Source organism: Parus major, chromosome 11, assembly GCF_001522545.3.
Source record: "Parus major isolate Abel chromosome 11, Parus_major1.1, whole genome shotgun sequence".
In the NCBI taxonomy this organism is placed as follows: domain Eukaryota; kingdom Metazoa; phylum Chordata; class Aves; order Passeriformes; family Paridae; genus Parus; species Parus major.
In genome coordinates this window covers 11,568,092-11,586,288 of record NC_031780.1, presented here as the reverse complement: position 1 = coordinate 11,586,288, position 18,197 = coordinate 11,568,092, and the positions used below count along the sequence as shown (strand labels likewise).

The window sequence follows — 18,197 nt, the reverse complement described above, 5'->3', positions numbered from 1 at the left end:
AGAGAGCTGGTCAGAGACAAGCTTCTCGCCTTTGTAAAGCTGGTTTACCAGACATACTTGACACTGGACAGACTCTTACTTTTTTAACTGTTAATGGGTTAGTATATGTACAGCAGCCTCTGGGAAATTCTAGCTCTACATGCTTGAAAACAGCTATCTTCACTTTTCATTAAAACTGCATGCACTTTGAAACACCTGCCTTCAGGAAAACTCCCAAGCTGATTGACTCAAACATGAGAATTAATTCAGGCTGCTTTAGTGTGTGGACAAGGCTACACAGAACAGTGTGTCAGAATTAGGCTTTTCCATAATACAAACTGGCAAGGATTGCTCTTTTGGGAATCCTGCTCGGCTGGAATTCAAGCACTTTGTTTGACAACTGATTTTCAAGGTGTGTGTCCTTTTCTTTTAAACAAACACATGATGCTTGAAAATCAAGGTAAAACAGTGCATATGTACATATATGTGAATGAGAAAAGGACAGTTCCTAAGAAATCATTTGCTATAATTTGTGAGTGTTACTTACCCATCTTAATGTCAGAACTTTCCAGTTACATGGAAGGAAAAATTATTTGTTTAATAAATTTGTTTCAAAAGAGTGATCATAAATGCCGCTAGTAGATACCAATTGTGCTTTCTGACTTCTGTGAGACTCCAGAATTTTTGGTCTTTCTTTTCTGGGGGGGAAATCATCTCTGAACAGTCATAAGATATTTTAGCTCAGACACTGTTAATGTATGAGGTACCCACTTGAACTGGATGCTTTTTATAAAAAAATCCACCCCCAAACCCCACCCTTCACCCCAAAACAAAAGGCTTTAACCATTCAAAGAACAGTTTCTGTGCTACAGGCACACTGAGCATTGGTCACACTGTGTCAATGAATGATTTTGCTGAAGCCCAGGCCCCAGCACCGGCACTCGTTAAGGTCCCAGTTTTCCTGAAGTTATAGCTGATCTATAAAACAGCATAAAGGCTGTTTGAAGTCATTAGTGAATCTGACAATAAACTCACAGTTTTACAGGCAAGAGACAGTTGAGAAACAAATTCAAAGATATCTGTTGTCTTAATAATCACTGAAATGCAATCTTAGTGTTGCTCAAGGTGTAATTACCTGACGTTTTTCTCTGACAGTTAGGCATAGAAGTTCTTGTATTTCCTTTAAATGCTGACTGTTCATTTCTGTTCCTGTGCTGCAGTTAATCTTCTTCTGTGCTGAAATCTACAGAAGTGGCCTCACAAAAACCTGTAGGAGCAGAGTAAAGTCAGGGAACCTTCACCGTTGCCTCCACCTCTAAAGAAAATAGATACTAGAACTGTATCAGCAACAGGCTTAATTTCTGATCAGATTCTAAACTGATTTTATTTAGAGTACATGTAAAGTCCTAAAGGAAAATTCCTATTTCAAAGAATGTTAAGTCTATCTTGTCCATTAATATAGCCTGAAAAATTAAGCTGGAAATGTTTAAAGATGCCTCTCTTGGAACAGGACTGAGACATTTCACATGAGCATGTGAAATGATCAGTATTAAAACAATGTGCCTGGTAGAATTTCTTTCTCCCTATGATTGTCTCCCTCCTTGCCAGTAAGTGGCAATTTGAATACAGAGATATAATTTTAGGTTTATTACTGATCACATAATTGTTCCTAGCACATGCAGGATTGATATGCACGGACACTCAAATGCAGCGTTTCAAACAAAGATCAATGTGCATAAGAGAACCCATGTTCAGCTTGCAGGTAGGTGCTCTTATGCACCAGCCCATGGTCCAACACTGCAGAAACAGCTCCAGAATCCTTCCCCTGTTTCTGCTGGCTGTGGAAGTAACCAACAGGATGAGTGGGAGCCCACCTCAGCTCAGTTTCCCAAAAGGAAGTCTCCTGTGTTGGGACACTGCATCCATCTCCTGCTGCAATTTGTTTCATTCTGAGTTGTACTACAGGAACTGTTTATGAAATCATACTACGAAGTTTGTTGTAAACTAATCCGGGTTCAAAAGCTTTTGTGAAATGCTGGTGGCAGATATGAAGTTGGCAACAGTCTCCTAAATCAGTTGTGCTATATTAGACATAGAGGAACTTTATCTAAGGTTATCTTTTCCCCACCAGCTTTTGTGTATCTTATGTCACTAAGTTGACAAACATACCACAGAAGCTGACAGGAAAAGAGTTGCAGAGCTTGAGCCTTACCAGTGAATAGTCTTTCCAAAAGGAAACCTCACACTGGCATTGGCTTGTAAAAATATATGCAGATGACCCAGGTAAACCTAAGTCCCTAGTTTTCAAACATAGAAACAAAAATAAATTGTGTCCTTGTGTAAATGCATGCCAGGAAAGTACAGTCATGAGGATTGAAATAATGCCCAGTTTTTGCTCCCACTCTCTCAAGCACAAAACAATCAGAAAATAAAATTCACTGGCTGATCGCTTTTGAGGTTTCATTTAAAACATCTTTATAACTCCAGTGTACTTCCTACTCCTACTTACTCCTGCATCATCAGTCATGCACAGCATCGTAAAATACCATGTTTGTCACTCTTCTGAAATGTAAAGGTATATGCAACCTGAAATATGTTGTTACAGTATGAGTGATTCATACTATGATGAAGTCTTACTATGATGGGAGGACAACAGGCCATTCAGAGTATGCCAGTAACTAATTTTTTTCACAAGTTATTTATCAGTCTTTCAACACATAAGCCCATTTTTCCTATTAAAACACACAGAACTATCACCCAGGAGCTAGCAAAAATGGTGGCATTTTACTCCTGTTCACAAATTGTGGGCTCAGGTACTGGTGACCTAGAAATAGAAAGAGCTTTTTACTGTATATAGTAAGCATAAAAGGTTTCAGACTGCAAGATGCACAATGGCTTCATCACAAAATGAGTAGAAACATTTCATTTCTGCAGAGCCTGGTCATTATTTGTGAACTGTGTAACACGAGAAGCCCTACACAGAATTTCCCTCTAACTAGCAACTATGTATGCCCAAGTCAATTGACAAATAGGACTTAGAAAGCCTTAAAAACATATTATTTGCAGTGCTATCATTTCCCCTATTTTAAACAGGAGAAGATTAGGCTAAGAGACACAGGTACACAATGAGGATCTCACCTTTTACTTCTCTGCCTGGACACTCTGTTTGAGAAGCAATCTGTCCTGTAAGACAACAAGAAAATATCTTTGCTGTTTTTATGCTGACAATTTCTTTTTGCGGTCCTAGAGATCCTCCTTTTTCATTGGGTAATAAAGCACTTGCTGAGGAAGGTGAAGGTTATATTCAGGTTCTTAGAGGTTGAATAAAAATTGCAGTTTAAGCAGGGCAAAGCAGAGCTTGAAGTTTACCTTGCCGAGGTTTTCTGGAGTAGAAAGGATCATGTAGTATTGAGCTTACAATAAACAAGACCTGGAAAAGGACTCTGTATGACATTAAGAGGTGGAACATAAGCTGATTTTTCATATCAGGCAGTAAAATAAAAAAAAAAAAGTTAGCAGATTAGCCTAATGAAGTGTCTTTTTGTTCATATTTTCCTATTCTTAAAAAATAAAACTATTTTTCAGGTTTCAGAAAAGAAGGAAAAAAAATCAAAGTAAGGAATGTTCTCAGCATTCTTGAAACAAGTCATTCTTCATATTACTACTTTTTATGGGAGTGACTGTCAATCATCAATCTTCAAAACTGTCATAAACACCCACACATGCTATTTCAAAGATACCTAATGTAGGATATATAATACCATATTTCAAGCTGGATTCAAAGCTTTTCATCTATCTAATAGTTAGGAACAAGGAAAAACACAAACATCAAATGAAATGAAATGTATTTGTTGATGCTAACTGCAAATATTAATTTTATAAAAATTAAGTCTATTACACATCCATTTAAAAATAATTTTTCATGTCTGAATAATGATAAGGATCCTGAAATGACTGCATCCATAGAGAATCACAGATCCAAGCAGCTGATCTGCCAGACAGGGCCAATATTAAAGTGCATGCCATGGCTTACAAATTTCCTCATTTCTTAAAGAAATCAATAATCTTTCACAGATTTCATCCCATTGTGACCTGATCTTAGATACTCATCAAGAATTTATAATGCACAGAAGCAGGGAGGGGAAATTCCACAAACTCCTATTTGTGAAAAGCACTCCCCCTCCTCCAAAACAACAGAAATATTCATCACAGCTTCTAGACCTTTCCAGATTCTGTTAGCTAGGTATATTAAAGACAGAAAAGATGCATGATAGATTTTTACCCTGTTTTCAAATTATTAGGAAAAATAATCAGCAACAGTGTGTTTGGAGGTGCATAAGGAAATAAATTATAGCTTGTTCATGCTGTAACTGAACCAGGAGAGAACCACTGGGCAACCAAGGCATGGCTGTAAGCAGGACTACACAATCCCAGGAGGATTGTCTGGAAAGAACTGCCAAGGAATGTGGACAGAATGGAGTAAGGAGAAATTATTAGGACAGAAAACTTTTAAGTGCTTTACTCCTTGATCATCTTTGATGTTTAGAGGACCAGATAGTGTTTCATCCAATCTAGAAACTTTACACATTAATGCCCTGATGTGCTGTTGACAACCAAATGGACCACAGCTATCTATGCAAATTCATCAAACAGCCCAAGGACATGGCCACAGGGCACTGAAAGTGTTCACAGCTTCCCTAGAGGCACTAGTGATCCCTCAATGTGCTTTGTTCCAGCAGGCCAAAGACCCCACAGGATACAACCAAACACCAGCCTGAGATAAGCAGTGGATGCTAAATAAAAGGAAACACAGATTCAAACAAATTTTGACCTAACATTCTCTTTTTGTCACATCCCTTAGGTGGAAAAAGTTCAGCAATGGCTGGGGAGCACAGGACTTGCCAGAAAAAATGTGGGAGGAACAACTGGGCTTGCCTCCCTGTGGCTGGGGCAGGTTGTAGGGCCACATGGGCACCAAGTGCATCCCCCTGCATGGGTCCTCCCTCTGAGCTGACACATTAATGGAACTTCAGGCCCACTAAAAAATGCTGGATATATTTCTCAATCTCAACTCCAGCTTTCAAATGAGTGCATTATTTATTCATTAGTACTACATTCAAAGTGCTGTTTCCCTTGTTACTTGGTGAAATAAATGAAAGAATAGTGATATCACTCTAAATCCCAATTTACAGTACTTGCAAGCCCCAGATGACTGCATCATAAAATTCTCCTTTCCCTCCCCCTCTCCACTCCTTTCTGCCTTGCATCTGGCTGAAAGAAGAAGTGCCCACTGCTGGAGCTGAAGGCTGACCTGGTGGCCTGACCTAAGCAGAGGAAGATATAATAATGATCAATAGATCCCAAATGCGAGTAAGGACAGTCCTAGACTCAGCATTTGGATCAGAGGATTGGGCTCTACATGTAAGGTGCACCTGCAGATACATTTTTCCTCTGGAGAAAGACTGAAGAGAGAAAGTAGGGCAGACTGAACCATACAGACACAGTGCACATATGTGGAGAATATTTTCAATTCCTTGTTTGCTTACTTGTCTTATGAAAAATAAAATATTTATCTACAAAAATAATGTAGACTTGATAAATAACTAAATCATGATCTTGATTTTTTCTTTGGGACACACACCAAAATATCTCTGGTTCTCATGTGCAACTGAGCTCCTCATAACTGTGATACAGTTATGATTCAGTTTTCATAAGTTACCCCTGGCCAAACTTGCAAGCTTGCAAACTTGCTGTGAGAAATAGAGAAAAATACAGGGAGATTAAATAGTGGAGGTTTTCAAATCTGATAAGTTTAGAACAAGCTCCAAATTTTATGTTCAGCTACTGGCCTTTTATATAGGAGAATTCTAGATTTGGCTATCCAAAAATTCAGTTTACACTGGCTTTGGGGTCTTAATCCCTGCTACTTTTGACACATCATTCTTGTAAGGAGAATCTTAAACCCAAATGCTTAATATAGCAGACTAATAAGATTTCAAAAGTTTTTTAAAAATCAATTATTTAAAATATGATAAATTTTAAACTCCATCTGGTGATTCTCAGTGTCCTGTCTGCTGCACACTTGAGACACAGCAATGTGGAGTTATAGGGGTGTAATTTTTCAAAGGTGTTTAGCACCCACTTCTGACAAATTTCCATAGTCACTTTAACTCCAAGGACCCTATGTGTCACGGGAGAACAATACTTACAGGCAATGTTATCTATCACCTCTCACCTTTCAGTTTCCTTGGAGCTGCTGCTGACTATTAAGACATTCGAGTTACTTTAGTACCAGGAAATTTAAATTTTTATCTCCCCAAATATTCAAGCTCCCAGGAAATAGCAGATGCTTGGCCCACACAGATGTGTATGTGTGTAAGGCTATGGGAAAGGGGGAGTGCAGATATGTGTAAGGGTGTGACAGACTAGGAGATGGCTCCTGCCCTTCATTGAACTGTCGAAACACCCAGCTATCTTCAAGCAGGCAGTAAAATACCAGCACTGGCAGTTCAGGAGAGGCAGACACATCACCTGTGACTTGAGAGGAGGATCTAGTGTGAAAAAAGCAAATTTAGTCCTTTCTACTTGAAGAGGTAACTCAAAAGAAGCTGAAGTAGGCAGAATTAAATTAAACCAAGGTCAAAATGTAACCATTCCTAAGACAGATTTAGGCAGCAAACCCCAAACTGCTTGAGGACACAAAAAATGGTATTTTATCTTGAAATCTAACATGCACTATCTGGAAACAGCATTGTTTCAATTATGAAACAATTCACATCTCAGCTGACACACGTAATGAAGCTTGCTACTTGCCTAGTACATCATTTAAGGCAAAAGAAAAGAGGGTATGTTTTATCATGGTCTTTCATATCTTTGTCTATTGTTCTGCAATCCATTTGCATACCTAAAGGGAAATGGCCTTTTTAATTTCTTTCCCCTCTCCTAATCATCTGAGGCCTATTTAGAAGTGTTCTGTATCCTGTAATCAGGCAATTTATACAGTGTGCACCCTTAGGCTACAGCCATTACAAACAAGCTGAAAAACTCCTTTACAATAAATGATTTAGCATGGGAAGACACCATTCATAATTAATTTTTTTCTGTTTGCATTGGCAGATGGTCTCAGACATTGAAACATGGCCGGTTGCCCACACCTTTATTCCAAAGAGAAAAGGGTAGCCTTAGAAAAAAAAGAGAAATGCCTGTAAGACTGCTTCACTTTGGGAATAAACATGATCCCCAGCTTTTCATGAATTTGTGCATGCTAAAGACTGAATTCAAAAATTTTGGAAGTCAAAGGAGAATAAATCCCATTAGCTTCTGACCAGGACCTGAATTAAAATCACAAGGAAAATATTAACTTGAAGGACAGTGTGACTTTTTTCCTGTTATTTTCCATAAGGGTTATTTCTGAAGCAGCTTAAACAGACATATTATGAAGGTGGACTTGGAAATTATCAGCTTTGGATTTCTGAAAGCTGGGTACTCACTGAGGCAGCAAATAAAAGAGAGTTCTGCTACTAGCCACATTTTAAAACATGCATTTTCCTGCTTCCACGGAAGGACAGCTGGTGGCAACTTCATTCTCCATTTACTTATGTATTTGCTCACTGTTTACACGTTGCTTTTCAGTACTTTAAAACAACTTCTGGTGCACTCCTGAGTTGTTGGCATCACTGCAAACTCCCCCAGACTGAGATCCAGCCGAGCTGACTGTCATTTTAGTGGCCCGTGCCAGTATTTTGTTGATGGTGATAAAATAGTCCGAACTACTACACAGCAAATTCCTAATCTAAGAGAAAATTTCTGTGTCATGACTCAGAGTACTCTGACCCTGCCTTTTGATCTGTAAGAAAAGAGCAAGCTGGGTTTCTATATGTGATCTCTAGAATGTGATCTAATCAAGTCTCACTGGAGCCTGCAAGGTGTTGAGTGCTGGTACTGAAAAAGCCCCTGATTGCCCATTCAGGATGGTTTGTTTGGATTTACACACACACAAATGCAAATTCCCTGGATGAGCTCCAGGCATGGCACAGGGGTTACAAGATGTTACCTGGAAATGCAGTTAGCTTTAGCTGCACCTCATATTTGTGGTATCTAGTCATACCTTTACTCGCCAGGAAGACACATTTTCCATAAGCTCCTAGGGCCAGCAGCAGGTAGCCGGGTGAGCTGGATGGTTTCCAAGAGGAGGTGACACGATGTGCTTCAGGCAGCAGCCTTGCACAGAGGGGTTACACGGCCAGACACCTCTCACCGGTCTCCATAGGCCTTACCAAGTTCCTGCTGGCTTCAGGTCCTCTGAAAATGCAAGAAACAACTGATTCTAACACCTCCAGACATTGTGTGCTATGCTATAGCTTCCAAAGGAAACAGAAAATAGGAGCATTCCATCTCTAAACACTTTCCTGCCCTCTGAATGTGATCCTCAGCACTGCCTGAGCTCGGAGGGCAGAGCCAGGCCCGGGGCCAGGCCCGGGGATCACCCGGCTGTGGGAATGAAAGTGATACACCCCTTCCACTGTGCTAAATCTTACTGACTTCTGCTTTAACAGGGCTTTGGGGATCACCAGAGCTGCTCAGTGTTTGGTCTTCTCTTTTTCCCACTGTGCCAAAGCCTACTTGTCTGATAGATGTGTTGAAATGCCAACAGGAAAGCTGTTTTCTCTCTAATTTCAACCTGGCTCAAACCATCAGTTTTACCACCACACCACAAGGATTTGTGAAAGTCAAAGAGTTTTATCTGATTTAGAAAAAATAAAACCTTGGAGTTTTCAAGTTTTGTCATTTATCACATGTCCTATCAGTCCCATGTCAGATGAGAACTGAGGAAAAAGCTCTCTGAAAGAGCTCCAATTCTGAAGAAATAATCAAGTGTTGTTAAAATGGCATTGTTCTCTCTGCAATGCAGAACCATCTGGATACTAGCAGAGAATTAGGAGACTCTGGATATGCCACTGGCCTAGGAAAAAGTACTTTCATAAAACCAATCTGCTTCCTTCAGATGAATACATCACTCTCATTGTTTCTGCCTCTCTATGAAATTTCAGCAATACCTATATATAATAATTGACTACTACTGATCTTCAGAATGAAAATACGCTTATTTTATTAATTGGATCAAATCTTGAGGCCATTAAAAGGTTGTTTTCTTAGCCCTTCATTATGTATTCAATAGAGATGGTAGTAGCCAGGGTGGTTTTTCCCTTTCCTTTCAGCCACAGAATAGGAGCTCTCTCTTCTCCCTCTTTCCCTCACTGATAGACACTTAAAATTCAAATTACAATTATACTAGACCATAAAAATATACAGGTAAGGCAGATGTGAGCAAGCTACTTGACAGAACCTCTTTATTTGTTTGGATGACTTAATAAACTGCAGAAGCTGAGGTCATCAAAACCTCTCAATCATCTCGCAGTCTAGTGCCAACAGCTGTAACAAAAACTGGTGATGTAAAACATGTTAAACATGCCAAACCCAAGTTTCAGACAAGCCAGTCTGTAATAGGACTATTTTCTACTTGAACATTACATGGCAGTGTGCTCAGGTTTATTTATGCTGTTCTTAATAGGAATAACCAGAAACCCTGTTTCACTTGCTCAAGGCTGAATGCAAAGTCTGTTTTGTCATGAAACAGCTTGAGATCTATATTGCTTTCAGCTCCAGATAGGCAACACACAGGTATTAAAATTGGATTTTAGAAATTGGTTTCATCATTTGTAGGCAAAATAAATAAATAAAAAATTCTTATTAAAGAATATTAATTGTTGCAAGATTGGGATGAGAAAGAAAAAATACATTTATTGCCTTCACCATTTTCTGCCTCTTCCTTTACAACTCTATTTCAGTTAGTCAAGAATTCCATAAAAAACCATGAAATGTACAAAGAAAAACAAAAAAATCAAAATTGATTGATAAAATAGAAAGGTCTTAGGCAGGATTTCAGATTGTGAAAAGCAATCTTCAGGCAGAACACGTACAAATTGCAGTATAGGTAAACTATATTGAAGAATATTAGGGAAAGGAAGTAAATAGAAAAGAGAGTAGAGGCAACTCTCCATGGTTTTCCTGGGACACCACTGTGGCAAGCCGAAGGGTCAGATTCCAACATCTAGCGCACAGCACGTACTGCCACACAAGTCTAAAAAATTCTGCTGACACTCGTAAATTGCCACATGTTTGGATTTCCAACAAGATCTCACAACAGGCTGTGTTACTGCAAGTCATTATTTCCTTTGGGGGAAAAAATGTCTCTAGTGATGTTAAAAGTCGTGGCAGGATGTACTATAGTGTCAGGAGAGCTCACCAGGGAGCATTCCTGCCTCAAGGCCAGGAGGCTGGATATAAATTCTGCACCTGGTTAGGGGCTGGGGGAATGGGCTAAAGTTCATCTCAAAACTGTAGAGAGGCAGTGGTTGTGGACAATGCCCCACTGGCAAATCCTGGGAGTAAAGGCAAGCAGAAGCAGTGCAAGATTCCCATGGCTCACACATTTCTGAACTCTCCTGTATGGAATGTGTGTCTGAAAGATGCTTATGCAGCACTTGCCTTTTCAAAGGTACACACTAAGCTATAATGAGCTTTAGAGATTTTTCTGAGAGACCCATGTTAATTAGCTGGTCTGCATTCCCCAAAATCGGAGACTGAAGAACTGTGTCTAATATTTTCCCATAAATGCAGGGTTTGTATCCATTGTTTTTTTCTGGAATATGGAATCAGGGGAAAATTATGAGAAAGACTGAGTCAATGTGCTGATTTTTTTGTCCAAAGTGATTCAAAAGATGCTTTATATTTTAAGATGTTAATATAGAAAATATGATTCTTCCTATATGCAGGAAAAAAAAAACCAATAGAGGATATTAATCTGGATTGGTTTAAAACTAAATATTAGCTGCCTACACAAAGCTAATATCTTGCCTGTTTGTCTCTGACATTGGCTTAAAAACACATGAATTTGAGACACATTTTTGGTTTTCATATCCTGTTGATGTTGTTGACCTAAGGTTAGCAGGCAGCATACAAAGCTGTTACTGTATTTTTCCACATTTGAACACAGAGAAAAGGGGAAAAGTTTGAGCACCAACTTATCAGTACCTATGATAGGCAAGACGAAGCTGAGTTTCTTATGTGAAATGGTTTTTTGAGTTTCTTAATAGAGTAGAAATTAAACATCACACTATCTTGAAGTGACTTTTGTCTCCATAACTCTGCTGAGAGGCAGGAAAGTGCAGTGCCATGGTGGGAAGCTCACAGTCACTGAAGTTTCCTGCCATGGACACACAGGCTGACCCAGCACTAAACCCAAGCAGATCTGAGTCCCAGCTCCGTAGCCCAAATTCTGCCAACCCACATGAGGCCTGTGCTCCCAACTGAGGGTGAGGACTGGCTCAATGACAGGCAGCAGCCACTGTGAACAGGTTTTGCACAACCACTGCAACAGGCAGTAGCAGATTGTCCACCAAGATCCATGGAAAAAGAGTTAAAAAGCCCCCAAATTGCACAGGGCTTCTTAATGTCCATACCTGATCCATCACAAACCAAACAATGAATATTGTCTTCCATCATCCCCAACACAACTTTATTATTAACTATATTATTGTTTATAAGACTTTTTAAAGTCAGACTTCTGACTTCAAGTGAAAGTAGAAGAAATACTATGAAAGCAGTGCCATGATCCTCTAGATATATCTTAATTTCAACATTACTGCTTATTTGTCACATGATATTGTTGAAGTTTATAAAAGAAGTCACAAAACCCATTAAAAAGCAACAATAGTCATTAATGGAGAAACTAGAGATATTTAAATTAATACTTTTTAATGAATCATATGTTACCTTCTCATAAAATGTCACAATTGACATATATTTATGCGTAATATGTACAATGCAAAAGTGAGTCAAAAAAAGATTCGTACTAAAAATAAAGGTTTGACTTAATTTCTTAAATTCTTAATTGTACAACCCTGTAATGGGACATAATTTATCAGGACTGTCTCAGCACAAAAAAACTAAAATTATATACTTTTAGCTAATAAAAACCAGTTTGCCCTAAAACAGGCTTTCAGAGGTTTGACCTTTAACTACATTGAAAGTAATCCAAAGTATTCTGAATTTATTGGACTTTGGAAGAGCAGTTAAGAGGTCCTGATTTAGAAAAGCCCATTTTAATCTTAATTTGAACCATGATACATATTTAAACACTTTAGTCAGGCAAGAGTACAATGCTACCATCAATGGAGTTGAAAATAGGAGGATTTTGGACTCTTAGTGGTGTGGCCTGCTCTTCACAGCCTGATGCACCATGGTTACTCTGATTTAGTGGTATTTCACACATAGTTCTTTAGCAGATGGAAATGATGAGAAGAAAAGACAAAGGACACAGTCTAACATTTAATGAAGTAACCTTATGAAAATCTTGAAGAACATTTTGGAAAATAAATATACACCCTTTTTGTTTTCATAAAAGTGATAATGTTCTTTGTAATGGGGGAATTTTCTTAAAAGAGTACAGGAAGACATGGCATATTGACTGTATTGTGAAATAATCTGCCACATACACAAATACCTCAGATTTTATGAAGTCCATAAAATATTGATGGCAAAAGTTTTGACTTCAGCTATGTAGATGTAGATGACAATACCTGTTAAAAAGAATTAAATATGATTATTATAACAGTCTTATGTTCACAGAAACTAGTGACATGATTATACCATTGTTTGAATAAAGAGTAATATAATTTATTAAGTTTGCTTGGTTTTTTATCTTCAATTTCTTAATTGAAAGAAAACATGGAAAGAAAATATGCTTTTTAACAATAATACTTGCACAAAACCACACACAGCTTACACACAAGTATATATGGAAGAAATATTATTTTTCAAAATGTACCAGATTACAATCCTAGATCTCAGACTTCCAGAAATTTACAACCTTAATTACCTTATGTTCATGAATATGTCACTTAGTCAATGAAAGTAGTTATATCTTTTTTAAAAAAGAAGACACATAGAAGTAAGTAAGGACTTATTCAAATCAGTGGGGGAACTCCAAACCCACTAGCACGTCTAATCTTAATTTACCTAATAGAAGTCAAAATATGGTGAGTCAACCCCCTGCTCAGTATAAAACAGCACACCTTACTGATGTGAATGGAGCTATGCTGACTTACACCTACTGACACAGCAACCCAAGAGATGCAGAGGGAAATTCTGATCCTTGACACATTCCAGCAACTTTTATCATTCCAGCTATGAAACCTTGTCATACTGCAATTTCTGAAAATTTAACCATTTGGAGGAGAAATGTGAAAATACTGATTATTTTTTCTTGCCAGATGACTTGTTCAAAACACAGAAGTGAAATAAGTTGCAAAAATATTCTCCATATAAAGAAAGTTTATTTTGAAGAAATTAAGAAAGTTAATCTTAGTTTATGACTGCTTTTGTTCTCTTCAGCAAATAACATTTAAATACTTCACACAAAAGGGAAGCCTAAGGATGTTTCATGATAAAGTAACTGATGCTGTGGGGTAACACAGTTCCTTGAGACGTCAGAGTCCTTAGTCCAGCCTCTGCTGAATTCAATGCATGGGCAGAAATTTTGGCTTTTCCATCATATGGTTGAACTCTTGTGATGTGAGGATTCCCTCTCTACTCGACATACAAGTTGACCATGAGAAGTGAAACATTTGTCAGGGTAAGGATCAAAGCACACATCATCTGGTGGAAGGCTGAGGGCACCCTTGGAAGGCAGGAGGACTGAGATGTGCTTGAGCCAAGGCATCTCATGGCATTTATTTGGAAAGAGGAGATAGTCCTCAAGTAGTTGGATGAACTTAGCCTTTTATTTCCTTGGCTTCCATTGCAGAACCCCAAAACATTTTGAAATATCAAACCAGTTCATTTGACATTTTCAAAATGAAGCATTTCAACATCGTGTTGAAAATATTTGTGAGTTTTGTTTCTACTCAGACTATTTGTCAAATAATTTCAACCACTCTGAACCTTTTCTCAGCAATAAGCATTACCCTGATTTTCCCCCACTCCTTAGCTTTGCTTTTCTAATGGCTAAGCCACAGCCCTACTGATGCTTGGTAAAATTTTTGTTCTGTTCTATTTCAAATGGTAATTTTAAGTACAAGGCTTCCTGTAATCTGCAATGCAACAGCCTGCTTAGTCAACACCAACACTGTGAATGTTTAGGAGACCCTATGGTGTTTAGAAGGAAACAGGATATGTAACATTCTGCTAATTGAATAAGACAGCTTTTATTACTAAGCAGCGTCTTTCCATTTCCCACTGAAGTCGAGATATTTACATACACCTAATACTTCAATTTACAGGCTATAAACAGCCAAGTCATTGCAATGCAATTATTAATTGCTGGTGTATTTGCATAGAAATTATTAAGCAGTTAATATTTTAAAGGAAAGAGCTGCAGCTAATTTTGGCCTCACAAGACAATTTGTCTAATGACATATTTCCTAGACCTCAGAAAAAACAGACATAAAAAGGCAGGTTTACACTGGTATAAGATGACTAAAAGCCAGAACTTTTAATAACTCATTTCTATATGTTTAGATTTGTTATATATATGAGCCTTAGCTGTAGGTTTCAGTGGACTGTACAAAAGCATGCAGAAAAGAAATACCTGGGTCATTTAGACCCACTGAAATGGACAACACAAGTTTTGAGGAATCTCTGTGATCTTTTAGTCCATGTTTTTATTCAGAGACAGAGAAGGAAGGCCAGTGTTGTACCATATCACAGCAGGCAAATTGCTCTAAAATATATATTTTGGGTTATTATCCTGTGCTAAAGATGCAATGATATCAAAGTATGTCTTCCAAACTTTACTGAAATATTAGAATGCTTTGTAAAAAAAAAAAAAAAGGCAGACTCAGACTCAATATAAATGATGACATAGGAGTGTATATATTTAGGTCATATAACTAGCTGGAAAGACAAATTAAAACTTATCCTGACTTAAATGATCTTCTGATTTAAGGGGAAAGATTTGGCAAAGCTGAAATGTGAACACCTGCAGAAGCAGAGCTGAGTATTTCTGCCTTTTGCTAAATGTAAACATTATACCATGTACTAACTGCAGTAGAAACAAAAGTGCACGTATTCTTTACTTGTAAACAGAAATGGCATTAATAGCCCTTTAAAGACATGAGATATGTAAAATATGAAAATTTTAAACCAAAAACTGTTTTTCTAGGGAATAAAATCAATAACAACAAAGAAAAGGTCATCATTAGAGGTGTGTGCTAAAGCCTAGTGAAATCAAAAGGCAATTTCACAGTGTTTGAAGCACTGGGTATTTTAAATACTAAACTAAAGTAACAGAAGCAATTTCCCTATCAACTGCCTAAGCCTGAGTGCTTCACAGGGGTAAGAAAAATACATGTAATCACATTTACTTGGTTAGTTACTATGCATTTTATTGACTTTTTTCTGCTCAAATCCTATGATCTATCCTGTAAGGAAATATTGCAAATATGAGTTTTGCCTGGAAGTCACTGAAGAATACATGAGAAAGACTCCTAAAATCTGATTCTACAAAGGCTCAGCCTCAAGTTACAGTCAACAGCCTTGGAGACCTCACCAGGGACTGGAAATGGCAAGGAAGATATTTGTGTGACTGAATTGTACAGAAACACTGATAACCAAGGTCAGTGTGATTACTCCAGAACTTCAGTGAGGCACATAGTCTTAGTTGTGTGTTAATGGTATTAATCTGACATTGCCACTGGCATTTTCTCCCAAAATTTACACTGTTATTACTCTAAAATCGTTATTCAGAATATGCACTTTGAAAAAAATATTCAATTTGCTAACAAGTTTCAAGGGCCCCTTAGACACTCTCCTAGTTTCTATCTTCAATGAAGAGAACAAGAAAGTTCAAAGATTACAAAGAAAGGAAACAAGTTATATTTCAAACTACCTGTGAAGGAAATTTAAAGCTTGCTGGTTTTAAGGCTTTCTTGTCATCATTCATTAACTTATTTGCACATTCAAATTCTCAAGAGAGTAAAACTCAAATCCTGACAAAGTAACTACACCAAACATTATTTTAAATTTTGCATGTGCTGCTCAAAGCCTTGTGCTCAGAGCTACAGAAAGATGTCTAATCTCAGAGTCAAACATGGTGCAGCTCCTACCTTGACTGGTAACTGTTAGTAATACGAGCAAAAGACATTGCACTGCTGGTGCCAAAGCTTTGAACAAAATTACTTCCTTTAACACACCGCCACCTTAATTATGTGCTGGGGAACATAAAGCAGGTCAGACAATTTGTACTGGGACATCATAATTCCATCAGTATAATGCTGACATTGCTAAAGATTTATGAATGGAATGTTGCAGTTATTTTTTTAGTAAACATATCAAGTTTCATTACTGGGGGGGCTGGAGGTACTAATTAGCTTTTGTTTTGGGTGGGGTTTTTTTTGCAGTGTATCATATAAGATGTGGGGAGCAGAGGGTGGAAGGGAAGGATCTGTGACAAAAACAAGCACACACAATTTATGTATGGCCTGTAATTCAAGCAGATGTTCTTATATAGGGGCTGCAGGGATTAAAGCCTTTCTGCACATAATTCTATTTGTTAACTACCTTCTGTCTGCGCAAACCTTCCAGCCTATGACAGAATTTTTCTAAGCCAAATTTCTTTAAAAGCAAAAAGAAACAGTAGACAAACTTAAAAATTTTTGTTGTTAAGTCTTGGGGTTTGGCAGTTTGACTGGCTGTAAGCAGTTTGACTGGCTTTAACCTCTAAGCAGCTGGGGGATTCCATTGGAGTTATTATAACTGCATCCAACAACAATGACCTTGGCAGAGTTTCCTTTGGATATCCATCCAAACCAGCACTTGACTACTGTTGGCACATATGCACTGGTACTGCATACACATACTAAATCTGAAGAATTGATATTTAAATAATATCCAGACACAGTTCAGGAATATTTTGCATAATCATCTTTTACTGTCTTACTGCTCTATGAAAAGTTTGTGGATTCACAAATGTTATGGATCCTTAGCAGGATGCACCTCAGTGCATTTCACTGTTTCTCAAACTATCTTTGAAATAAAGAATATAAGTCAAGAACATGATCCTATAAATGTGACAGCTAAATATAGAATCCTTAAGGTTATAAAAGACCTGTAAGATCATTGAGTCTAACTGTAAACCCAGCACCACATTTAACCCTAAACTATATTCCCAAGTGCCACATTCACACCCCTTTTGAACACTGTAAAGTAGTAACATAAATTTCTGATCTCAGAATAAAGATAAATATTAAATCTTTATCAAGATCTTTACTTATTTGCTTTCAATTATTCTCATATTAGAATGCTTCCAAAGAAATCTGGATGGCATCCAAATAGTTTGGGATCACTTATTTTCTTTGAAAAGGATTTTAATATGATGTTGATCATAGATACTCCCATCTTCTTGTGCTTCAAGTATGTGACAGCAATGAAACCTTTTTTTTAATGCCAGCCAGCTGTAGCACCTGCTCTTGTGTTCACTTTTCATATTTCACTCAGGATTTGAAGCTTTGTATAGCAGGGCACATTAACTAATTGTAGTCTTCTTACTTAAACTTTCATCTTCTCAGCACTGAGTAAAAAATGGAGAATGGTACTGAATCCTCTGCTCAGGAGTATCAGTGAGAGTACTGCACATATAGGAGGGCTTTTGTCCCATATCACTCTGGAACTGCCTTAGAAATTCTGCATAGAAAAGATGGAAAAACCCCAACAAATTATTCTATAAAGAAAAAGACAAATCATACTTATTTATTCCTGGGTAATGTCTTACATACTAATTTACTAATTTTTCTTTTTTTCGGCATATCCAAAACAACTGATCCTCAGAAGCTGTGTTTAGTCAAAAAAAGTAGCATCATCAAGGTATGACAGTGGAAGCTTCAGAGGATAAGACAAATCAGAGATCACCACTTAGCTGAGAGACAATCCTCAGTGACAAGTGGTGCCAAAGTAAAACCCTGGATAGGAACTTTCTTTATGATCTCGAGGGAGAAAACAATCCTCAGAGTGATTTAAAAATGAAACAATGTAGTCTGAAAAATTTTTATCTTATTCATGTTTCTATTTTTGTTTCTAATCTTTGCATGCTTTTGCATCAGATATTAGAAGGATTATTTTTTGTGTGAAAGCTACACCTAAAAATGACATTAAAGTGAAAC

At 37.6% G+C, this 18,197-nt stretch overlaps 1 long non-coding RNA gene across 1 annotated transcript; it reads right to left on the bottom strand.

The window, feature by feature from the left end:
* Window positions 1–1,114: 1,114 nt before the first annotated feature.
* On the bottom strand, window positions 1,115–8,578 carry LOC117245016. The gene is made up of 3 exons (XR_004499127.1): window positions 8,087–8,578; window positions 3,118–3,162; window positions 1,115–1,246 (listed from the first exon to the last, which is right to left on the bottom strand). It is a non-coding gene; the product is annotated as an uncharacterized LOC117245016 (long non-coding RNA).
* Window positions 8,579–18,197: the final 9,619 nt, after the last annotated feature.